This window comes from Schistocerca piceifrons, chromosome 10 (genome assembly GCF_021461385.2).
Source record: "Schistocerca piceifrons isolate TAMUIC-IGC-003096 chromosome 10, iqSchPice1.1, whole genome shotgun sequence".
Taxonomy (NCBI): Eukaryota; Metazoa; Arthropoda; class Insecta; order Orthoptera; family Acrididae; genus Schistocerca; species Schistocerca piceifrons.
The window spans coordinates 77,401,407-77,427,415 of record NC_060147.1 but is presented as its reverse complement, the minus strand read 5'-3'; the positions used below and the strand labels follow the sequence as shown (position 1 = coordinate 77,427,415).

Below are 26,009 nucleotides of genomic sequence, written 5' to 3'. Positions count from 1 at the left end.
AGAAACGGGGACCGGCGTCCCCGGTGGTTGGGGGTGCTGCTGCTTCTGAGGTAGGTGGTGTGGGGGCAACAAGGAGGGAAGTACCCTCCGCCATCAAGGGGGCAGGTGGGGTCCTTCGGCTCTGAGAGCTGACTGCATGCACATGGGATGAAGCCATTCAAATTTCGGTTTAGCCTCAGTGTACATCAGTCGGTCCAGGGTCTTGTATTCCATTATTTTCCTTTCCTTCTGTAGAATCTTACAGTCCAGCAAGCAAGGGAGATGGTGCTCTCTGCAGTTGACACGGATGGAAGGCAGGGCACATGCAGTATCGGGATGGGATGGACGACCACAAGTGCGACATATGAGGCTGGAAGCACAGCAGGAAGACATATGGCCTAACTTCCAACACTTGAAGCACCGTATCGGGGGAGGGATATATGGCTTGGCATCACAGTGGTAGACCGTCACCTTGACCTTCTCAGGTAATGTATCACCCTCGAAGGCCAAGATGAAGGCACCAGTGGCAACCTGATTATTCCTTGGACCCCAGTGGACACGCCAGACGAAATGGACACCTCGTCACTCCAAGTTGGCGCGCAGCTCGTCATTGGACTGTAAAAGAAGATCCCTGTGGAAGATAATGCCTTGGACCATATTTTAGCTTTTATGGGGCGTGATAGTAACAGAAACATCCCCCAGCTTCTTACAAGCGAGTAATGCCCCTGACTGGGCAGAGGATGCTGTTTTTATCAAGACTGACCCAGACTGCATTTTTGACAAGCCCTCCACCTCCCTGAACTCGTCCTCTAAATGCTCTACAAAGAACAGACTTCATGGACACCAAGGATTCCCCATCAGCTCTGGTACGGACGAGATAAATATTATATATTGTACAGGATGTATATATGTAGCTCTGAAAATGTTTACAGGCGAAATATTTACAGTTGCAGCACAAAACACAACCTCAAGTCTAGCAACAACAAAAACAATAAAAAACGTCAGAAACCAGTTATGGGGGTCTCCACCACCCATACCCTCATGTGATTCTAGAAACGGTCACTAACTGGATATACTGATCTCGAAACATCATTTCTTCCTAGGTACACTATCTTCAAGACACAGCACTCACTCCTACATAGTGCTTCGCTGCGGACACTTCTCAGCCAAGGTACTCCTGCTTCATGTATTCTAGCATTACAAATAAGAGGAATATTTGTTTTCTTAACAGATGTGCCCCTGTATCTGACAGTAACTTCAATTGCTTCCTCAGTCGCGCACAATACTTTCTAATACATCGTTTTCTGTGGCACAGTCTACTGTTCAGACTGTGGGCTTATCTGCCTATTATTCACACTGTAGGCTTATTTACTGCGACCGTGTTCGACTGCACAGCTTTGTCGCCTCTAATTTTCCCTTATTCTTCCAACTTCTGCTTGGCACTGGCATCCTGCCCTTTTCTCTATACATACCACGTACTTCATTGCATTCCATGCCTTATCGCCCTGTTTAGTCACATTGAGAACAAGTGGCATTCCTTACTGTAACATAATCGGTAGGAGTTGGACATTTTCTTCCTACCATGTTGGTGGATGTCCTGTCCAACTGTAATTCAGAATGGAGACACCTCTGAATAGCTTCCATTGTCTTTGCTCTGTTTCCATATCATCAGGAGCCTTCTGTTTAAATTTTTCCACATCGGATTGTTTATACCCTTTTTGCAGTGGTTGCTGGTGTTCATGCACTCATCCATTTGAAAGGAGACATTCCATGGAGCGTAGGTCCCTTGTGTCGTTGTGTACCCTTTGTGCGGTGGTTGCTGACATTTATCTGTACATCCTTTTGAAACGAGACACTACATAGAGCGTAGGTCCCTTGAGTTTTTGTATAAGCCTACCCTCTGTGCAGTAGTTGCTGGTGTTCACACACCCATCCAGCTGAAAGGAGACACTGCACATAGTATACGTCCCATGGGCTGTTGCATACTTTTTGTGCAGTGGTTGCTGGTGTTCGTCTGCCCATCCATTTGAAAGGAGACGCTCCACAGAGCAAAGGTCTCTTAGGTTGTTGTATAAGCCTACCCTTTGTGCAATAGTTTCTGGTGGTCTTCTTCCCATCCAGCTGAAAGGACACACTCCACAGTTGTTGTGTATAGGCCTATCCTTTTTGCAGTGGTTGCTGGTGTTCATCTGTCCATCCGTTTGAAAGGAGACCCTTCACCAGGCATTGGTCCTTGGGTCAACATCTGCAACAAAATACGCAAAACGTTATGAAACATCTGTAAATATATGATATGTAAAGAATAAGCATTTATTAAAACCGTAAGTAAAGTTTCCACATCACAACAGAGGAGGCATTCTGAACTGGGGAAGAACTGCTGAGCAACATTACCATGCAACTTTTTCTGCATAGCCTGAGAAAAATACGTAGAACACAGGAGAAATGGCAGGACGTCAAAGTAACTTTATGCACATGCACACTACCAGCGGATATGTAGAATATGTGAGGTGGCAGTTCTCTGTGACAGAGGGAACAGCCTGTGTCTAGTGTTGTTACCAGGATTGGTAAGGTATGTAAGGAGAGTGAACACTGTGACGTGTTTGTTTGATCACTGTTGAGGACAGAGTGATTCTGCATACTTGTGTGGCACAGAGCTATCAGCACCCGAATGGGTCTTGTAATGGTGTCATTGTGGGTCTCCATTTGGCTGGCTGACTGAATTGTGTAGTGACCAGATTTGTGGGGCGTTGAGATGTAACAGTGGCCCAATGCTGGACCATAACACAAAATGGAGGTAGGCATATTATTTATCAACGTTCCGGTCGACCACATCTGACGATCGAAGAGCACCAAGCACAGCATAAATCCTTCTCATGTGACGAAGAACGCAGGTACCATCACGTGTGAAGGCCGCCATTAATGTGTCATGAACGCTTTAATAATTTGTACATGGGTGGAACAGCAACCGCAGGATGAAATCTTCTTGTAGAAATAGTAAACAGTCAGTCAGTTGCAAATTAGAAGTTTCATTTCACATTTATAAAAACGTCTCCATCGGAAGTAAATATTGACAACCTAAATAACTTAACAGTTACAATTTAGCTTCGAATCCTGCCTCGGGCATGGATGTGTGTGATGTACTTAGGTTAGTTAGGTTTAAGTAGTTCTAAGTTCTAGGCGACTGATGACCTCAGAAGTTAAGTCCCATAGTGCTCAGAGCCATTTTTGGGTTACAATGCAGGCATACAAAAAATTATTCAGACTTACTGGATTACATCTTGAGGCAGAGATACGTTAACATATAGCTGAAAGCCTGTCAGTACATTACAAAATTTCACCTCCATAATAATTAAAACATGTATAACGTGGTTGTTGTCATTTCGTGTTTCCTCACCAATGTACAGCTAGTTTTGCAGAGTCACATATACAGCACTTGGGCTAAGGAAAGCTTCTCTCAAGAGAAGGGACTAATAGTAGGCACATGGAGCGCGCGTGACAGTGAATTAAACTTTATTATGCCAAAATTTCACGTACTGCTTCGTGCGGAGTGCGTACTTCATGGGGTCAAACAGATGGAAGGCGGAAAGTGCGAAGATATGAAAGCTGGGCTGTACAGTGGGTGAGGAAGAACGGTCCAATGAAGTTTTCTGAGCTCCTTTCGGGTGCACAAAGCTCTGTGAGGCCTTGAATTGTCGTGTCGTTTGTGTTTTCGTAGCGACGTGCAGGCTGAGGGCAGCACCATGAAGGAGGCCATCAAACAGAATTACCCCTTCAGAGTCTCAGAAGACCGTCGCCATAACTTTAAGTGCTGAGGGCGCGGCTTTGAACTCGTTCTTCGGAGGAGTGTTTGTGTGACGCCACTCCATGGAATGCCCTTTTGTTTCCGGTTCAAAGTGATCAACCCATGTTTCATCGTCTGTGACGATGTCCGACAGAAATTTGTCACTATCAGTCTCGTAACGTACAAGTAATTCCGTACAATGGTCTTTCCTTGCTCTTAATGGTCTTCTGTTGGAAGGCGAGGAACCCAGCTGCCACACACCTTTGAGTACCCCAACTGTTGGAGGAGTGTGGTCACCACTACCAACAGAGACGTCCAGTTGATCACCGAGCTGTTTGATTGTGATGCGCCGACCACCTCGAATGAGAGTGTCAGCACGTTCCAGCATGGCAGGAGTCACAGCTGTGTGCGGCCGCCCGACACGCGGGAATTCTGACAGGTTCTCACAACCTTGTTGCGATGATGACAAAAATCCCGCCCAAGGATTACCGTGCCTTTGTTCACTTTCAGGTTTCCGTAGACATTTTGCAAGCACCTACGAATGTGTGTGATGGTCTAGTTTCCCGCCAAACGAAACTCAATGACAGCTCTCTGCTTGGAACGCAATTCCCTTGCAGACGCCATTTTGAAGGCTACGTACGGCACCACCGCCTATCGGTACATCGTGAAACTATAGGGGCTGAAGCAGGGTTACTCCACAATGCCCCGCAACAAGTTCCTCATTCTTTTAAATCAAAATTAGCTGCGAAAAAAGAAATGTGTTGTATTACTTATTTATCGCCCCTCCTAAGATATTCTGACCTTTCTGATATGAATACTACACTGAAGAGTCAAAGAAACTGGTACACCTGCCTAATATCGTGTAGCCCCCGCAAGAACGCAGAAGTGAAGCAACACGACGTAGCATGGACTCGACTAATGTTTGAAGTACTGCTGGAGGGAATTGACACCATGAATCTTGCAGGGCTCTCCACAAATCCGTCAGACTACGAGGGGGTGGAAATCTCTTCTGAACAGCACGTTGCAAGGAATACCAGGTATGCTCAATAATGTACATGCCTGGGGAGTTTGGTGGCCATCGGAAGTGTTTAAACTCGGAAGAGTGTTCCTGGAGCCACTCTGTAGCAAATCTGGACATGTGGGGTGTCGCATTGCCCAAGTCCTTCGGAATTCACAATGGACATGAATGGGCGCAGGTCATCAGACAGGATGCTTACGGACGTGTCACCTGTCAGAGACGTATCAAAGGTCCCATATCACTCCAACTGCACAAGACCCACACCATTACAGAGCCTCCAACAACTTGAACAGTCCCTTGTTGACATGCAAGCTCCATGGATTCATGAGGTTGTCTCCATACTTATACACGTCCATCAAGTCGACACAATTTGAAACGAGACTTGTCCAGTCATCAACAATACAATGTCGGTGTTGACGGGTCCAAGCGAGGCGTAAAGCTTTGGGTAGTGCAGTCACTAAGTGTATACGAGTGAGCTTTCGGCTCCGAAAGCCCATATCGATGATGTTTCGTTGAATGGTTCGCACGCTCACGCTGACAATTATTGATGGTCCAGCATTGAAATATGCAGCAATTTGCGGAAGGATTGCACTCCTGTCACGTTGAACGGTTATCTTCAGTCGTCGTTGACCCCGTTCTTGCAGGATCCTTTTCCGGCGGCAACGATGTCGGAGATTTGATGTTTTGCCGGATTCCTGATATTCGGGGTACACTCGTGAAATGGTCGTACGGGAAAATCCCCACTTCATCGCTACCTCGGAGATGCTGTGTCCCATCGCTCATGCGTTTACTGTAACACGATGTTGAAACTCACTTAAGTCTTGGTAAGCTGCCATTCTAGCAGCAGTAACCGATCTAACAACTGCGCCAGACTCTTGTCGTCTTATACAGGCTTTGCCGACCGCAGCGCCGTGTTCTGCCCGTTTACGTATCTCTGTATTTCAATACTCAGTTTCTTTGGTGCTTCAGTGTATTAAAAAATCACCAACATTCTCGTACTATTTCTAATCTTTTGAAACTCTGCTCAAAAATCATCTTGAAATCGAGCGTCATACTACTATTCGCTCATTACGAATAGTCAGTCATAAAGATGAAAACTTTGTATGTTGATTTGTCCTTCTTCATGGCCTACAAACAGATAAAGGCATATTATTTAGATACAGGCAACAGATCAGCTAGTGCCTGTTTTTATTGCAAACTATGAAAGAACTATTAGGTTTTAAGTTTTCTCCTCATATGATATTACAAGTTTGTTGTGGCTCCTGTCGTTTTTAATCTTTTACAGCAGATGGATCGTTGTACTCCAGTGATACTGGACTTCGCAAAATACTTCCACACTAAGGATAGTACCATTTTCTGTAGTACAACTGATGTCTGACGATAACACTGACAAGCTACCATACACACTAGATGGGACATGTGTACCGTCTAATGGGCTATGCCACACTGTAGCAGGTAAATTACTGTCACAGTGACGCTGTACCACTTCTTATGCAATGTGTTTACAGCTCGTTACTGTCGGCATTGTTATTATAACGACACTGATCGATTTTTCCATTTTCTATTATAACGCAATATTGCAGAGCAATGTGCATTTTACGAATAAAAATTGTTCGATTAAAAAAAACAGAAGATTTATTTAAAAACCAAAAACTTTACCACTGCTGCTACGGAAATCGATATCTCGTTTTCTTACCCGGTTATTAGTAAAAAATAAAAGGCATCTCTTATAAATGAGGCCGAACAAATACGAAAAAGTACCGGGTTCGGAACAATAGCCGTATCGCTTTTAACTGCTCGGTTCTTTCCATCCTTATTACGAAATGACAAATCACACTGCGTAACTGAGACGATACGCCAGAGGTACGCTATTAGATAGCAGGACTCTTATGAGGAACTATACCAAAAGCCTTCTGGAAATTTATAAATATGGAATCAACGTGAGGTGTCCTGTCGACAACACACGTTACAATAAAGTGAAATGCTCATAAATGTGTGGAAGAGTTTGAGACGAGTGGACACGTGAAGTAGTGGAACTTTCTTTGAGCACATCTTTAAGTCCAGGGCAGATGAGCACAGCTCGAGTGCTGTCTTCTTGGGTACAGAGAAGGCCTTCGACCGTTTCTGGCACGACGGCATACTATTCAAACTCCACCAGTATGAATGTCCCTTCCACATCATCATTCTTAGAAAAAAGAAATTTCTTTGTTAGGTTCAATACGAGCGAGAGAAGAATTAAGCAAATAGAACCAGGGGTTCCACAAGGTTTAGTACTGGGGCCGACACTCTATACTATTTACACGAATGACGTACCAAACGGGACAACACTGTTGGTTGGTTTGGGGAAGGAGACCAGACAGCGAGGTCATCGGTCTCATCGGATTAGGGAAGGACGGGGAAGGAAGTCGGCCGTGCCCTTTGAAAGGAACCATCCCGGCATTTGCCTGGAGCGATTTAGGGAAATCACGGAAAACCTAAATCAGGATGGCCAGACGCGGGATTGAACCGTCGTCCTCCCGAATGCGAGTCCAGTGTCTAACCACTGCGCCACCTCGCTCGGTGTGACAACACTGTCTTAGCCTATTTGCGGATGACAATTACATCGTCACGCGGCTTCAAAGGCACCTTCAGGAAATTACCTAATGGTGCAATATTTGGAAAATCAGAATTAATCTCGAGCAATCATGTTCACTACCTGAAGGAGACCTCTCAATCGTCAGTTCTCTATAGACGGGCGGGAACTGCCCAGGCGTGACTCCATAAAATGCTTAGGCTTGAAATGATCATACACTACTCTGGAAACATCACATTAGCGACGTATGTAACCGGGGTTCCGCTAGACTATTTCAGGTGTATCCACTGTTCAAGGGTCCTGGCCTAACCACCAAAGCTAAATTGTTAATCTGGAAGATGGTGGTACTTCCGACAAGGCTTTATGACTGAGATCTGGGGGGGGGGGGGGGGGGGGGGGGTTACAGAGACTCAACTCCGAAACAACGACTTAACGGGACATTGTACGTGAAATTTGACATTTTCTGTTTTCTTCTTCATAATGTACTTTGGACTTTCCAGAACATTTTGGTGTATAATACATTAAAATCAGACAATTATTAGACCATCAAATAATATTTTGAATGTTGATGTGTGACTGTCAAATTTCTCGGCTACGCATTTACTGCCACAGTTGAGCAGTCATATCTTGGGAACTACACAGTCTAGAAGGCTGTGAATTACTTTGTTCTGTCCCTGCTGCTACGTCTCAGAATTTGGCATTATGAATAAACAAATCAGTCCTTTGTTTCTCGTACTAGTTTTCATTGAAAGCAGTGTGATTATCGGCAATTTTTGGAGTAAGCTAACTTCTATTGCTTTTTATACGTAAATAAAGTGACTAAGCGTAAAAGTAACTTCAAGAAACACAAACTTGCGGGTAACAGATGCGTGAGACCTGCATTTTCTTCTGAAGTACTTGGAAACACGTGTGCTAGCAGTGAAGGAAACCACGATAATGTTTCTGAAGTGAGCACGACCCCTAGTGCATCGAAAAGGAAAGTAACTTTTGAAACTGATGACAGTGGTAAACGTTATCTTCCTTTGGCAATAATGGAGGCAAACAAACCTATTTACAGAGATCTGGGAAACCCTGAGCTACTAAAGAAGATCCAGATCGTGAATGAGTCTTTCAGTAATGTTGTGTGGTGCCGTGTGCCTAAAAATGTATTTGTTGGCCTCTTGACTCTAAAGTTAGCAGTGTCTGATGCTGTAACAACTGTTAATGGTGGGAACTATGAAAGACTTGAGGTTCTGGAGAAGTTAGGGGAAAGATTTGGACAGAACAAAGCTAAAAGACCGCGGGAACACGATAAGCTTCGTGTATGTGAAGCAGAGTTAGCTGCTCAAAACATGACAAAAGAAGCAAGAAAGGAAAGGGGGCGGCAAGCATTGGGCTGGTGTGACACTGAAGAAGACAGACTATGGGCCAGGGCAATTCTAGTGCATGAAAGACGCAGAAATTTAAGTCTGTATAAGAACTGTAATAAAAAAAAGTTTTAAATCGCAATATTTCTGAACTTCATAAACAACATGGAATTTTCATAGCATGCGAAGTGTGAGATGCAACACATATGGAACTAGAACAATTGAAACATCCTGAGTTTTTTTGTTTATATGTTCATTTATTTACAAAACCCTGTCAAAAAATTGAGTGTTTGAAAGACAAGATAACACGCCCCACAATGCAATTTTAGTAATAGTTCTAGTTCAGTGTATCTAGAAAGGTGCATTCAATAATTATGGGAAATTGTAAGCTGGTGTCTTAAAAAGTTTCCAGAGGGGCACAAAATTCGATAATTGAACATCGGGGGCACAGGACATACAATGTTCCCTTCAGAATCACGACAGACGCACCTTGGTTCGTCCCACACAAACATGACAACCATCATAACCATCATACAACAAAGAACGCACTCATTCTGCGATAAATAACAAAAATAACCATTCCATCTCATTTCAAAAAATGGTTCAAATGGGTCTGAGCACTATGGGACTTAACTTCTGAGGTCATCAGCCCCCTAGAACAGAACTATTTAAACCTATCTAACCTAAGGACATCACACATATCCATGCCCGAGGCAGGATTCGAACCTGCGACCGTAGCGGTCGCGCGGTCTGAGCATAAAATGCTGTGACTTGGCAAGACAGCCAAGCCACTACGAGGTGAAACCGAAAGGCACGCGTTTAAGCTCACGCAGGCTGGCGTGAGGTCTGGAACAGGACACGGAAATGAACTAGCAAAAACAGGACGTAGCTGTGGAATACTTAACTTTAATCCATAATTGTTGAACATCGGTCTGACGGTACATGCATCACAAGATAAACAGCAATAGCCTTGCTAGGTCGTAGCAAATGACGTAGCTGAAGGCTATGCTAACTATCGTCTCGGCAAATGAGAGCGTAATTTGTCAGTGAACCATCGCTAGCAAAGTCTGCTGTACAACTGGGGCGAGTGCTAGGAAGTCTCTCTAGACCTGCCGTGAGGCGGCGCTCGGTCTGCAATCACTGACAGTGGCGACACGCGGGTCCGACCTATACTACCGGACCGCGGCCTATTTAAAGGCTACCACCTAGCAAGTGTGGTGTCTGGCGGTGACACCACATAAAAAACCATGCCAAGTGTCACACCAAACACAGCACATTTACGCACGCACCAAGAAACGTACACATGTAAATAAACCCCTCACTTCTCATCCCAAACTTTGAGTGAAATTATTAGACGAAGCCCGCCGGATGTTCAATTAATACGGGCTTCAAAATCCACCCATGTAAGGCCTTGGGGAGCTTTCTTTATCAGATAATCCGCGGTGTGCAGCCGCCAGTGGGTGCGTGACGTCAGGCGGGCAGCGGCGCTGCTAGGCGCGGCGGGATATTGATATGCAGTGGGCCGGGATGAAAAGCAAGCGGTGTCAATAGCGACCTCGGTGCGGCCGCGTGTGATGGATGAGCCGGCCGGCGCGCCTAATGGCCGCCGCGTTCTTAGGGCAGCGGGGGTGGGGGAGGCACTTAGGGAGCGCTCCGGTCCCGAGGAGGGCGCGCCGCTGCCGCGCCGAAACGTCTCGCACCCCGACACTACAATGGCGACGCGCGTAAACAGACCAGGGCTCTCCCCGCCACCCCAAAACCGCTGACCTGCAACGAGTTCGGAGAATTTTATTTCGCGAAATGTGGCCGTTTCGAACTGTGGACAACTTTGTATCGGACTACATCATAACAGTAAGTGTCTCGGTCGCATGCTACTTTATTAAAATGCACTGGGTTGACAAAGTCGGACCTCCTTCGGCCCGCGTAGTCCAGCGACTCTACGTGTCATGGACTCAACATGTCGTTGGAAGTCCCCTGCAGAAATATTCAGCCACGATGACTCTATAGCCGTCCATAACTGCGAAAGCCTCCCGATTATGTCTCATAAGTGTTCGATGGGATTCATGGTTAACCAACCATGATTTGGGGGAGGTGAGCAAACAGCGAGGTCATCTGTCCCGTGGGAATAGAAAAGGAAGTCGGCCGCATGTAATTCTCATTGGAGAGAAGTCTTCCGAAGTAAGAGTGATTTCAGGTGCGCCGCAGGGGAGTGTCGTAGGACCGTTGCTTTTCACAATACACATAAATGACCTTGTGGATGACATCGGAAGTTCACTGAGGCTTTTCGCGGATGATACTGCAGTATATCGAGAGGTTGTAACAATGGAAAATTGTATTGAAATTCAGGAGAATCTGCAGCTAATTGACGCATGGTGTTGGGAATGGCAATTGAATCTCAATGTAGACAAGTGTAATGTACTGCGAATACATAGAAAGAAAGATCCCTTATCATTTAGCTACAATATAGCAGGTCAGCAACTGGAAGCAATTAATTCCACAAATTATCTGGGAGTACGCATTAGGAGTGATCTAAAATGGAATGATCATATAAAGTTGATCGTCGGTAAAGCAGACACCAGACAGATTCATTGCACGAATCCTAAGGAAATGCAGTCCGAAAACAAAGGAAGTAGTTTACAGCACACTTGTTCGCCCACTGCTTGAATACTCCTCAGCAGTGTGGGATCTGTACTAGATTGGGTTGATAGAAGAGATAGAGAGGATCCAACGGAGAGCAGAGCGCTTCGTTACAGTATCATTTAGTAATCGCGAAAGCATTACGGAGATGATAGATAAACCCCAGTGGAAGACTCTGCAGAAGAGACGCTCAGTAGCTCGGTACGGGCTTTTCTTGAAGTTTCGAGAACATACCTTCACCGAGGAGTCAAGCAGTATATTGCTCAATCCTACGTATACGTCGCGAAGAGACCATGAGGATAAAATCAGATAGATTATAGCCCACACAGAGGCATACCGACAATCTTTCTTTCCACGAACAATGGAATAGGAGGGAGAACCGATAGAAGTACTGAAAATACCCTCCGCCACACACCGTCAGGTGGCTTGCGGAGTATGGATGTAGATTTAGATGTAGATGCCCTTTCAAACGAACCATCCCGGCATTTACCCTGAATCGATTTAGGGAAATTACGTGAAGTCCCGTGCCTAACCCGCAAGACAGGACAGATAAAATTAATTGTGGAAAGGGGCCAAAATAACGGGCTGAACATACAACTTTACTTTTGATCAAACATTAAGAGAGCCCAAAAGAAATTTTCTAAACACACAGCTTTAATCTTTGGGACTTAATAACCGGCTGAAAGCCGCTTTAATTTAAAACGGCTGAAGGCCAATAACTTAAAACGCAAGCATAATCAGAAATTTAAAAGGCAAGTCTTATCTTAAAACAGTTCTTTAGTTAGGCTGAAGTAAAAAAGTTAAATTCAAATCGGCTGAAGGTCGAACAGTCAAAACTCCAAAACATTTTTTTTTAAATACGAAAGCCCTTACGTGAAACAGTTCTTTAATTTAGGCTGAAGGCCTTAAGAACCGCCGGCGGGAGGGGGGGGGGGGGGGGGGGGTGTCGAGCGATTCTAGGCACTACAATCTGGAACCGCGCGAACCTTAAGAACCAACAACTGAAACTCAAAGCGGCTGAAGGCAGAAAAAATTGAAACATTTTTTAAAATGCGAATGGGCGTACGTGAAACAGTACTTTAAACTACGCTGAAGGCTTTAAGAGTAAAACAACTCTAATTTAAATCTCAAAATCGGCTAGGAGCGATACAAGTACCAACAACAAGAACAAATTTAAAAAAGTAAGGCAGTACACACAAGGACGCCCAGATGTTCGAGGGTCAGCCTGTACCTGAAACACTAACGCTCGCTTAGGTGAGACAATCAGTCGGGCCAACCATTCGCGATTCGATGACGACCCAACCGATCGACAGTCAGCGGACCCACCGACAAGATAACTTCCACTTCACCCGACCAGGGCACAACAGGGAGTTCAACGGAACGACGTAGAAGATACTGGCGCCCACAACCGATCATACACGGAACTGTCAAATTACACACCGCGCTGGACAGCAATAACACGATGAGGAAACTACTCAGCCTGAAATTTATGTCAACGCCCAGGGCAGGTAACCGGAGCGTTAACGGCTACAAGGCAGAAGATTCCGCTGGTGCACTTCAGTTCAAATCACCAAATACAGTGAAACTCCGCCGGAAGGTGGCTAGAATTTTCCATCTTGAAAACCACGTTGTTGCTCGCGGAAATATCCCAACAGCCGACAACGAACTCCAAACGACACAATGTGAACAGTCTCGGCTTGCTGGTAGATTAAGTCAAAACTCAACTTTCATGTCCTGGGTCGGTGAGCCACAGACATCGTAGCAATGGGAACAGCGCCACACTCTCCGACACCGCGTAGAGACCGCCAGCGGGCCCCGGCCAAACTACGCCCCACCGAGAATTCCTCACTGTTCCACGCCAACCGACCGACTCCTCAGATTCAGTACGCCAACAACATTTGAAATAACTTGTCAGTGAAAATCACACAAACTAGCCACAGTTTCACGAACACTTGCACGAAGAACTAGACAATGCTAATGGCAGCGACTGTGTAATAACAAGGACGAATCACGAGTCGGCACACGCAGCCAACCCATAAGCGATCGCCGGCCAACATACACGTCGTCCGACAAGACGACCATCCAAGGTGGTCCGCACTCAAGTGATACGTATCGGCAACCGTCGGGCGAGTCGTGGCTGTCCAGACCTCACTGCAGCCGCGCTCCGACTGAACTTCTGCTGCGTCCGAAGTCAAACACTGCCAGGTCCGAACTGCACTGCTAGCGCCTCCCAACTCACTGGCAGATCCGAACCGACTCCGAACACATGACAACCGGGAAGTAATAGCAGTCAGCAAAGATAATACGCCAGGGCTTATATGTGTAAACGCCGCTACTGCCGCTCACGGGCAGGCAAGGCGGCAACTCAGTGACAACAGTAATTGAAATTAACATAACGACGTGATCGTACAGTAAAAACAGGATGTCAAATGAGATATGGCACGAACACGAGCCACGCACCGCTCATTACGGAAAACCTAAATGAGGAGGGCTGGACCCGGATTTGACTCGTCGTCCTCCCGAATGCAAGTCCAGTGTGGTAACCGTTGTGCCACCTCGCTCGGTGAGGATTCATGTCAGACGATCTGGGTGGCCAAATTATTCGCTCGTACTGTGCAGAATGTTCTTCAAACCGGTGACATGGCGCATTGTCATCCATAAAAATTCCGCCGCTGTTTGGCGACATAAGATCCGAGAATGACCGCAAATGGTCTCAAAGTAGCCGAATATAAACATTTCCGATCGGTTCAGTTGCACCAGGGCACTCAGTTCATTCCATGTAAACACAGCCCACACCATTATGGAACCACCACCAGCTTGCACAGTGTCTTGTTGACAACTTGGGTCCGCGGGCCGGAGTGGCCGAGCGGTTCTAGGCGCTAGAGTCTGGAACCGCGCGACCGCTACGGTCGCAGGTTCGAATCCTGCCTCGGGCATGGATGTGTGTGATGTGCTTAGGTTAGTCAGTTTTAAGTAGTTCTAAGTTCCAGGGGACTGATGACCTCATAAGTTAAGTCCCATAGTGCTCAGAGCCATTTTTGAGCCACAACTTGGGTCCACAGCTTCGTGAGATCTGTGCTATCCCCGAACCGTACCATCAGTGCTTACCAACTGAAAGCGGGACTTATCTGAACAGGTCATTGTTTTCCAGTCGTCTGGGATCCAACCGATATGGAGTACAAGAGAGGCGCTGCAGGCGATGTCGTGCTGTTAGCAAAGGCACTTGAGTCTGTCGTCTGCTGCCGCAGCTCATTAACGACAGATGTCGCCGCACTGCCTTAACGGATACGTTCGCCTTACGTCCCTCGCTGATTTTTATGGTTGTTTCACGCAATGTTGCTTGTCTTTTGGCACAAATAACTCTACGTCGCTGCTCTCGATCGTTAAGTGAAGGCTATCGGCCACTGCTTTGTCCACGGTGAGAGGTAATGCCTGAAATTTGGCAATCGCAGTACAATGTGGATCATCTCGGGTTTTAATTCCTTGACGATTTCCGAAATGGAATGTTCCATACGTCTAGCTCAAGTGTGTGTGTGTGTGTGTGTGTGTGTGTGTGTGTCACTCACCCATACCTGCAGCCATGCAGCTGGCATGTGGAATAGTTACTTCTATCTGACTTAGCTAATTTTTAGTCCAAATTTGCAATAAATCCAGATATTATTGTGTGTGTGTGTGTGTGTGTGTGTGTGTGTGTGTGTGTAAGTCTGTTAAATCCCGTAGTGCGGCCACAAGCACGTCGGAAATCTTCTCACATGAGTCACCTGAGTACAAATGACTGGCCCACCAACGCACTGCCTTTTTATACCTTCTGTAAACCTACTCGATGCTACCGCCATCAGTATATGTGCACATCGCTATCCCATGTCTTATTATCTCAGTGTACAGTAGGGGCCTAACCTGCTACGGCTTTATAGGCGTCACCAAATCTAAAAACAAGCAAATGTAAACAAAAACGTATCAGCAGATCTATAAAACAATAAAATCGAGTTACACGCTAAAAAAAGGAGTAGACGCACCGCGAAGAACTTATGCAAAATGAACACAAATCGATATTCATATAGGTATCGATGAAAAAATCAAAATTTCACCGCGCACCTGGGAGCATGTCGATCCTGGGCATAAAGTGTTTGCGGATTTCATTATGTGTATTCAGTTGAGCAGGAAAAGAGTCTCGCAGACAGGCACGTGAACAATGTATACAACTTTAGGATTTGAGACGGGTACATGTAGTTGTACTCAAAGATTCCGGTTGGAGCAACCGGCGAATCGCTCTCCATTTGAATAGGAAAGACGCCACTATTCGACGATGTTGGCAGGACTGGGTGAACCATGGCTGAACACTAAAACTAGACTGCCCGAACAGGCCGTGAATGCCGAACGGTACCGACCGGCCGCCGTGTCATCCTCAGACCTCAGGCGTCACTGGATGCGGATACGGAGGGGCTTGTGGTCAAGCACACCGCTCTCTGGGCCAAATGTCAGTTTACGAGACCGGAACCGCTACTGATCTGTCAAGTAGCTCCTCAGTTTGCCTCACAAGGGCTGAGTGCACCCCGCTCGCCAACAGTGCTCGGCAGACCCGATGGTCTGTGCTAGCCCAGCCCGACAGCGCTTAACTTCGGTGATGCAACGGGAGCCGGTGTTACCCCCGCGGCAAGGCTGTTGGCATGGCTGAACACAGCGCCAAGAATGTAGCAATCGACATAAAGAGACGACACAGCGAGAAGATCGAACAGTCGCGAGAGAGGCACTCCGCGGATTCATCATCATTATCATTGACCCGACATGCAGATGGTGCGTGGGTGACAACAAGGACCATCAATAGGCGCCTCACAGAAAAGGGAGACGAACTCACGGCACCACTTGTGCCCACTGATTGACCAATAAGCCAGTCTGCAGTGGTGTCTGGCACATTCGCCCTCGAACCTAACTCAGTGGAATAGAATTGGTTTCATTGATGAGTCTCGCTTCGGACTGAGCACTGATGTCTAGAAAAGACGTGTGTGGAGAAGCCTCGACAGTGCTGGAACACCAACCTCACCATCTCCCGCCATACGGCCCTACAAGCGGGAGTGATGGTCTGGGTCCCATTTTATTTTCAGGGTCTGTTTGGTTGTCATCTGCGACACTCTTACCGCACAGCGCTACTTCAACAAAATTCTCGGCCCCGTTTTGTTGCCCCTTATGGGCTCATATTTGTCTTAGAAAATAGATTAAGGAAAGGCAAACGTAAGTTTCTAGCATTTGTAGACTTAGAGAAACCTTTTGACATTTTTGATTGACATTCTTTCGAATTCTGGCGGTGACAGCAGTAAAATAAAGGGAGCCAAAGGCTATTTACAATTTGTACAGAAATCAGATAGCAGTTATAAGAGCCGAGTGGCACGAAAGGGAAGCAGTGGTTGGGAAGGGAGTGAGGCAGGGTTGTAGCCTCTCCCCGATGTTATTAAATCTGTATATTTTGTAAGCAGTAAAGGAAACAAAAGAAAAATTCGGAGTAGGTATGAAAATCCATGGAGAAGGAATAAAAAATTTGAGTTTCGCCAATGGCATTGTAATTCTGTCAGACACAGCAAAGGACATGGAAGAGCAGTTGAACGGAATGGACAGTGTCTTGAAAGGAGGATATAAGATGAACATCAGCAAAATCAAAACGAGGATAATGGAATGTAGTAGAATTAAGTCGGGTGACGCTGAGGTAATTAGATTAGGAAATGAGACACTTAAAGTAGTAAAGGAGTTTTGCTATTTGGGGAGCAAAATAACTGATGATGGTCGAAGTAGAGAGGATATAAAATGTAGACTGGCAATGGCAAGGAAAGCGTTTCTGAAGAAGAGAAATTTGTTAACATCGAGTATAGGTTTAAGTGTCAGGAAGCCGTTTCTGAAAGTATTTGTATGGAATGTAGCCATGTATGGAAGTGAAACATTGGACAATAAATAGCTTGAACAGGAAGAGAATAGAAGCTTTCGAAATGTGGTGCTACAGAAGAACGTTGATGATTAGATGGGTAGATCAAGTAACTATTGAATAAAAATGGGGAGGAGTTTGTGGCACAACTTGATTAGAAGAAGGGATCGGTTGGTAGGACATGTTCTGAGGCATCAAGGGATCACCAATTTAGTAGTGGGGGGGGGGGGGGGGGTAGCGTTGAGGGTAAAAATCGTAGATGGAGACCAGGTGATGATTACACTAAGCATATTCAGAAGGATGTAGGTTGCAGTAGGTACTGTGAGACGATGAAGCTTGCACAGGATAGAGTAGCATGGAGAGCTGCATCAAACTAGTCTCGGGAGTGAAGACCACAACAACAACAACAACAACAACATGGGCTCATACTTCAGCAAGATAATGCCAGTCCGTACAAGGCTCTAGTTTCTTCTGTCAGTCTTGTGAAACCTTTTCTTGGCCAGCAAGGTCTCCGGATGTCTTCGCAATCGAGAACGTTTGGAGCATTATGGGCAGGGCCCTGCAACTAGATGAAGGTTTGGACGATATGACTCGCCAATTGGATAGCATTTGGCACGAAATCTCTTAAGACGACGTCCAACAACTGCCAAGAAGAATAACAGCTCGTACAAGGGCCAGCAGTGTATCAACGCGTGATGGACTAGCTTAATTTGTGAAGCCCTTTCCCTTCGTTAAATCACTCAATTCTTCTGATACTCTTCTCATTTGTTTGTTTGTTCACGTACATCACATGTACAGATTTCCGACCCAAACGGATAACCCCTTCGCGGAGGTGTTTTTGAGTGTATTAAACGTACGGATAACGTGAGCAAATGAGCTAATAAATTACAGCAGCGTTGCTATTGTTCGATCTGTTTGTTTTCATTAGGTTGATTTAAAGTCTTTCATTGTCTATTCTTCTGTTGCTCATATCTAGGCGCTTAATAAATACATCAAAAGAACAGCAGCAGTGAGTGCATATCTATACATAAAATCAAAGTTTACAATTCCAGAATTAGATTTTCACTCTGCAGCGGAGTGTGCGCTGATATGAAAGTTCTTGGCAGATTAAAATTGTGTGCCGGACCGAGACTCGAACTCGGGAACTTTGTCTTCCGCGGGTAAGTGCTCTACCATCTGAGCTACCCAACCATGACTCACGTCCCGTCCACAGAACTTTACTTCTGCCAGCACCTCGTCTCCTACTTTCCGAACTTCACAGAAGCTCTCCTGCGAACCAGGTACTGGCGGAAGTAAAGCTGTGAGGACGGGGCGTGAGTCGTGCTTGGGTAGCTCAGTTGGTAGAGTACTTGCCCGCGAAAGGCAAAGGTCCCGAGCTCGAGTCTCCGCCCGGCAGACAGTTTTAACCTGCCAGGAAGTTTCAAAGTTCACAATCATTGGCGCAAGTAAAATTCCGGTTGAAATATTCTGAGATAATTACCCCTAAGCAAGATCACGATGGCGTCTTCGTTTCACCAAAATATTGTTTCCCCTAAGATTTTCCCGTATAGAAATTCAAAACTGCATTGAAGCAAGTTTGTTATTTGTGAATGCAAGTTTTAATGTACTAGTTTTCACTTCGCTTGGTAGTGACTGTTTACAGTTCAGTCACCAGTTCTGCGAGTTATGTTGACCACCCTCGGCATATAAGTTCGCTACTGCCGCCCGTCAAGAATGTTGTGTTAACTGTGCGATAACATCGAAGTACTTCCGTCAGGTCCCCATGGATTTCAGTTCAGTCATCTCCGGTTTATCCGACAAACATCTGAAAGCCATCGGCCCAGCGTCTGTGGCCGTTCTCGTTCAGTTCTTCTTCTTGCCTTGTCTGCGTCCCGACTAACTCCGGTTTTTGGAGGTCGACGTTTCTCGCCTCTTTTGCTTCTTGCGGCAGGGTGTATCAAAAAGAATCATCCGATTGGCACATCTGTATTTCTCAAACAAACAAATAATAATATACAATAAACTTTGGTTATTGATGAATGGGAAACTGAAAAGTTTTTTTCATGCATTTTCGTAGGTGTTCGATATGCCTCCTTGAGATGCAAGGCATATGTCAATGCGGTATTCAGATGGTTCTCACACTACAGCGAGCATGTGTTGAGTTACAGCCTCCACAGCTGCTGTTATGCGATGTATCAGTTCATTCATTATTCTCACATTATGACGGTTCACCTTTCCATTTAAATGGAATGTTGCCTCGTCACTAAACACTAAGCATGGAAGAAAAGTCGTCCTCCATCTTGCCAAGAACGAAATTGTTATTTGTCACCTTCACGGAGAGCTTGCAGTAGCTGAATTTTGTACGATTTCATGTGTAAACGTCGACCCAACACACGCCAGACGGATATCGGGGGCATGTTTAGCTGTGGAGCTGCACGACAAATGGATTTCTGCGGACGCCTTGTGAAACTATGGCGGATGTGTTCGGCGTCTGTGTCAGACACTCGGGGACGGTCCGGCGATTTGCCTTGACACAAACAACCTGTTTCTCGGAATTGTTCATGCCATCTTCTAATGCTCTGTGCTGCAGAATGATCCTCACCAAAGTACGAAAGTCACGCTGAACTCTTATTACTGACCCGCACAGCGCAAAATGTAGAACACAAAACGCTTTCTGTTGCCCCGACACCATTTTTACTAGAACCGAAGTGGGCGCACACTGGTGCTACCTAGCGGGGACCATGTAAAACTCGATAGTTCGCTCTTTCCAACAGTACTCCTTTCACGCACGTATGTCAAATAACATAACAGTTACGATTTATTTTCCAATCGGATGATTCTTTTTGATATTTCCTGTATAATCCAACTGTCGTCAATAGACGGTAATATCTGTTGCCTTTGATAGCAACGGCGGGGAAAAGGCAGTAACAGGATTTAAGCATGACTGCGGAACGCCCGGAGCAATGTCATCTGGTTACGGATATATCCTAATATAAGGGAAAGGAATCTGGGGTTTAGTTTAGTAATACTTAGGGAGGCGAACGGCGTAATACGTAAAAATAATCGAAAAAAATTGATTTTTAGCGTCGAAATCATGGTGTTTCGATTTGATAGGCTGAATGTTATCAGCACTGATGGCATTGCATAAAAAGTTCTCGGTTTACTTGTCGCGTCAAATTTGGATAAAATCCCGAGCGTTTGATGACTACCTCCGTCATCTTCGTCAGGGGTAAAACTGTTTTACCCCTAATAAAATTCCGAGCTTTCGATGACTACCTCCGTCATCTTCATTAGGGGTAAAATAGTTTTACCCCTGACGAAGATGACGGAGGTAGTCATCAAACGCTCGGGATTTTATCCAAATTCGACGTAGAAGGTAAACCGAGAACTTTTTATGCAAGGACTCCGTAGCGAAAGACTTCGTAGTCATAGCACTGATGGCAGTTGACAATCTCTATACAAAAAAGAAAATGTACTGATTTACTGAGACATCAGTGCCCATTCCAAACCGCTAACGGAGCAAAGTTGGAGAGGCTGTTGGTATTATGCTGTAGGCATCGTTTAAGAAGACATTTTTCGAAAATCCACTCCTAAGGGAATGGAACAGAGAATGAAAGGTTTTTTAAAAACTGGCGCTATAAGCCAATTTCGAAGCTACATCAAAAATTGGTATTTGCTTTGTCGGCCAAAAATAACAAAAGACGTGTTCCGGCATATTTGGACATTCAACCTCCAAGGCGGAGAAATACGGGATGAAAGTTTTTTATGAGCATATTTCACTATATTGAATTGTTTTGGAAGCTAAATGTATCAAAACTGGTATCTGACTCCTCGCTTAGAAGTGAAGCAATAAATATGTGTTAGGGGATGAAAAGTCCGTGGAAGTATTACCACAACTCAAAAGGCAGAATTAATTTAAAAAAAAAACTCCAGCTACTAGAATAGCATTTTGGTCAGAAGTACATTTGGAAAAGACTATGCTCCTATGGCCTTAACCTTTCAACAATCGAAATATTAAAAATTAGATCTTTTGAATTTTCTTGTTTTATTTAGATTATTAGACAGTTGAACACATAGAGGGAGGTTTCAAATGGAGCCACTGCGTATGAAATGTTATCTTTGGTGGCAAGGCAAAATACAGGGTTATTACAAATGATTGAAGCGATTTCACAGCTCTACAATAACTTTATTATTAGAGATATTTTCACAATTCTTTGCACACACATACAAAAACTCAAAAAGTTTTTTTAGTCATTCACAAATGTTCGATATGTGCCCCGTTAGTGATTCGGCAGACATCAAGCCGATAACCAAGCTCCTCCCACACTCGGCGCAGCATGTCCCCATCAATGAGTTCGAAAGCATCGTTAGTGCGAGCTCGCAGTTCTGGCACGTTTCTTGGTAGAGGAGGTTTAAACACTGAATCTTTCACATAACCCCACAGAAAGAAATCGCATGGCGTCAAGTCGGGAGAGCGTGGAGGCCATGACATGAATTGCTGATCATGATCTCCACCACGACCGATCCATCGGTTTTTCAATCTCCTGTTTAAGAACTGCGGAACATCATGATGGAAGTGCGGTGGAGCACCATCCTGTTGAAAGATGAAGTCGGCGCTGTCGGTCTCCAGTTGTGGCATGAGCCAATTTTCCAGCATGTCCAGATACACGTGTCCTGTAACGTTTTTTTCGCAGAAGAAAAAGGGGCCGTAAACTTTAAACCGTGAGATTGCACAAAACACGTTAACTTTTGGTGAATTGCGAATTTGCTGCACGAATGCGTGAGGATTCTCTACCGCCTAGATTCGCACATTGTGTCTGTTCACTTAACCATTAAGAAAAAATGTTGCTTCATCACTGAAAACAAGTTTCGCACTGAACGCATCCTCTTCCATGAGCTGTTGCAACCGCGCCGAAAATTCAAAGCGTTTGACTTTGTCATCGGGTGTCAGGGCTTGTAGCAATTGTAAACGGTAAGGCTTCTGCTTTAGCCTTTTCCGTAAGATTTTCCAAACGGTCGGCTGTGGTACGTTCAGCTCCCTGCTTGCTTTATTCGTCGACTTCCGCGGGCTACGCGTGAAACTTGCCCGCACGCGTTCAACCGTTTCTTCGCTCACTGCAGGCCGACCCGTTGATTTCCCCTTACAGAGCCATCCAGAAGCTTTAAACTGCGCCTACCATCGCCGAATGGAGTTAGCAGTTGGTGGATCTATGTTGAACTTCGTCCTGAAGTGTCGTTGCACTGTTATGACTGACTAATGTGAGTGCATTTCAAGCACGACATACGCTTTCTCGGCTCCTGTCGCCGTTTTGTCTCACTGCGCTCTCGAGCGCTCTGGCGGCAGAAACCTGAAGTGCGGCTTCAGCCGAACAAAACTTTATGAGTTTTTCTACGTATCTGTAGTGTGTCGTGACCATATGTCAATGAATGGAGCTACAGTGAATTTATGAAATCGCTTCAATCATTTGTAATAGCCCTGTATAGTTCCTTTCTGCATATAGGCATAGAGCTAATTGAAGCAAATGGAAGTGTGCTCTGTGAGTGTTCTTTTTTCTGCTACAGCGTTCCCAGTAGTGGTTCTGACGAGGCACGTGGACGTCCAGGATTTTCTGATCAGTCTGCAAAGCTACTTGCGTTCATGTTACCCCAACAAAACAAGTTCATTTTCAGCTGACACAAACTTTGCTTTCATTACTGCCGGCATGAGAGAAAAATTCCTTCCTAGAGACTCACCATAATATCCTCCTCCTTTATTCTGTGACAGTACAGCATGTAATGCTGTCATAGGCATCCATGTTGGCCTTAGAGCTGCAGTGGTCTCAGTAATTACATAAATAATTATCATCGCAATACACAGAATATAAATTTGAAGAGGACGGTTCTCCGTGCCAAATTCATGCACAAAACATGCCTTATTGAGACAAATTCAGTCACAATTTGAAAACAACGACAATCGTGCACCGCATACAAAAATGGCTCGTCTAACTGCTAAGACTTGAAAATTATCACGTGGTTCAAGGTGCAGCTTCTGGAGGTCTGTACCTGCTGGACACGTAAAGGCTGACTGCAGATGTAGCTACTATGCACAGACCACGAAATGAGAAAACTATAGGTGGCTTCAAATGGAACCACATCGTCTGAATGGGTTAGCTGACGCGAGACGGTTAGAAGGTGTTGCAGTTCGCGAACAAAATTAAAAGGAAGCTACACTACTGGCCATTAAAATTGCTACACCAAGAAGAAATGCAAACGATAAAGGGCTATTCGTTCGACAAATATATTATACTAGAACTGACATGTGATTACATTTTCATGCAATTTGGGTGCATAGATCCTGAGAAATCAGTGCCCAGAACAACCACCTCTGGCTGTAATAACGGCCTTGATACGTCTGGGCATTGAGTCAAACAGAGCTTGGATGGCTTGTACAGGTACAGCTGCCCATGCAGCTTCAACACGATACCACAGTTCATCGAGAGTAGTGACTGGCGTATCGTGACGAGCCAGTTGCTCGGCCACCATTGACTAGACGTTTCCAGTTGGTGAGAGATCTGGAGAATGTGCTGGCCAGGGCAGCAGTGGAACATTTTCTGTATCCAGAAATGCCCGTACAGGACCTGCAACATACGGTCGTGCACTATCCTGTTGAAATGAAGGGTTTCGCAGGGGTCGAAAGAAGGGTAGAGCCACGGGTCGTAACACACTGTACAAAATGCCGTCAATGCGAACAAGAGGTGACCGAGACGTGTAAACACTGGCAACCCATACCATCACGACGGGTGATACGCCAGTACGGAGATGACGAATACACGCTTCCAATGTGCGTTCATCGCGATGTTGCCAAACACGGATGCGACCATCATGATACTGTAAAAAGAACCTGGATTCATCCGAAAAAATGACGTTTTGCCATTCGTGCACCCATGTTCGTCGTTGAGTACACCATCGCAGGCGCTCCTGTCTGTGATGCAGCGTCAGGAGTAACCGCAGCCACGGTCTCCGAGCTGATAGTCCATGCTGCTGCAAAAGTCATCTAACTGTTCTTGCAGATGGTTGTAGTCTTGCAAACGTCCCCATCTGTTGACTGAGGGATCGAGACGTGGCTGCACGATCCGTTACAGCCATGCGGATAAGATGCCTATCTTCTCGACTGCTAGTGATACGAGGCCGTTGAGATCCAGCACGGCGTTCCGTATTACCCTCCTGAACCCACCGATTCCATATTCTGCTAACAGTCATTGGATCTCGACCAACTCGAGCAGCAGTGTCGCGATACGATAAACCGCAATCGCGATAGGCTACAATCCGACCTTTATCCAAGTCGGAAACGTGATGGTACAAATTTCTCCTCCTTACACGAGGCATCACAACAACGTTTCACCAGGCAACGCCAGTCAACTGCTGTTTGTGTATGAGAAATCGGTTGGAAACTTTCCTCGTGTCAGCACGTTGCAGGTGTCGCCACCGGCGCCAACCTTGTGTGAATGCTCTGAAAAGCTGATCATTTGCATATCACGGCATCTTCTTCCTGTCCGTTAAATTTCGCGTCTGTAGTACGTCATCTTCGTGGTGTAACAATTTTAATCGCCAGTAGTGTATTTAACAGTCACCATGGCAAATCGGCTTTGTCAGAATTGCATAAAAAAGAAACGTGAGCGCAGGAGCGCGCGCGGTAAGGTGGTTGACTCTTGGATGGGGGGGGGGGGATTGTAGTGGTGGGTATACCATTAAGTTAGTAACCGGGGAACGGCGATTAGGAAGCCTGTTCTAGAGTAAACTCGTGCGATTCTAGGGCTGGTGTCGGCAGTGTCGCGTGTCAGTTTCGCTCTGCAGCCATTTGCAGCGGCGGTTCAAGGTCAGGACGCAGATGGCGGCGGGGTGGGTCCCCCTCGGCTGGACCCGCCCCTTCCACACCCACCACACCGCCCTAAGGCCGCCGGCACACGGACCGCGCTGTCGAATTTTGAGCCTGTCGAGTTTATGACGTCATAGCGCGGAAGAAGCACGCTGGGGAGACTTTTCCGAACGTGTGGAGCGATTCCTAACGTGACAGGTATTTGGAACGGGCGTTTGAACGTCGACCAATGAGATGATAGAACGCCATCTACGTCACATGCGCGCCATCTCTCTTCAGTACAGACACGCCAGACGCCATATTGGCTTTCAGTTGGAGACCATGTGTTTGTTTACCATTTTAAGCATCAGAAAAACTAAGTATCTCTCGAAAACCCGTTGTTAATTGCGCGATTTGTTGTAATAAAATTACGGCAAACATACTAAATTGATGAATCATTGTAAATCACGCATTATGAAAGCACGCCATTTCAAGGCAATGGAACGCTGAAGATGCATAAGACATGGAATGTTCTCGACACAATTTGTTTTAATTAAATGTCAGTTGATATCATTTCTATGTGTAGACGGTAAGATGAAAAATATGGTCGCAAAACCGTCATTGTCGGTATAGCGCAATGAGTAGCATTGCAAAATAGTTACGTAAAGGTCCATGTTTTGCTGATTCTCTACCCACTAGATCCAAATACTTTACTTAATATCCTTCGCGTTTTGTAGTAAGTTCTGATACATTGTTATTAGTTTAATAAAAATATATTCTGTAATAATCGATATTATGTAAATATTACTGCAGACTTTCTGAGAGCAAGTTTGTTCGATCGGCTTAGTCTACAAAACAGCTTGCTCTACCTGCACTAAGGTATTCTCTATTTAAGTGTCTTATTTCACATAATGTTAAGATTTTTGCTGCTGAATAGTAGTAGTGACCAAGT

General features: G+C 45.5%; 1 long non-coding RNA gene across 1 annotated transcript in view; it reads right to left on the bottom strand.

Annotated features, from left to right (window-relative positions):
* Positions 1-886: 886 nt before the first annotated feature.
* Positions 887-26,009, bottom strand: part of LOC124719074 — a 175,023-nt gene continuing 149,900 nt past the window's right edge. Inside the window, exon 3 of the long non-coding RNA XR_007005979.1 lies at positions 887-2,224. This is a non-coding gene — a long non-coding RNA (uncharacterized LOC124719074). The remainder of the gene's footprint in view (positions 2,225-26,009) is intronic.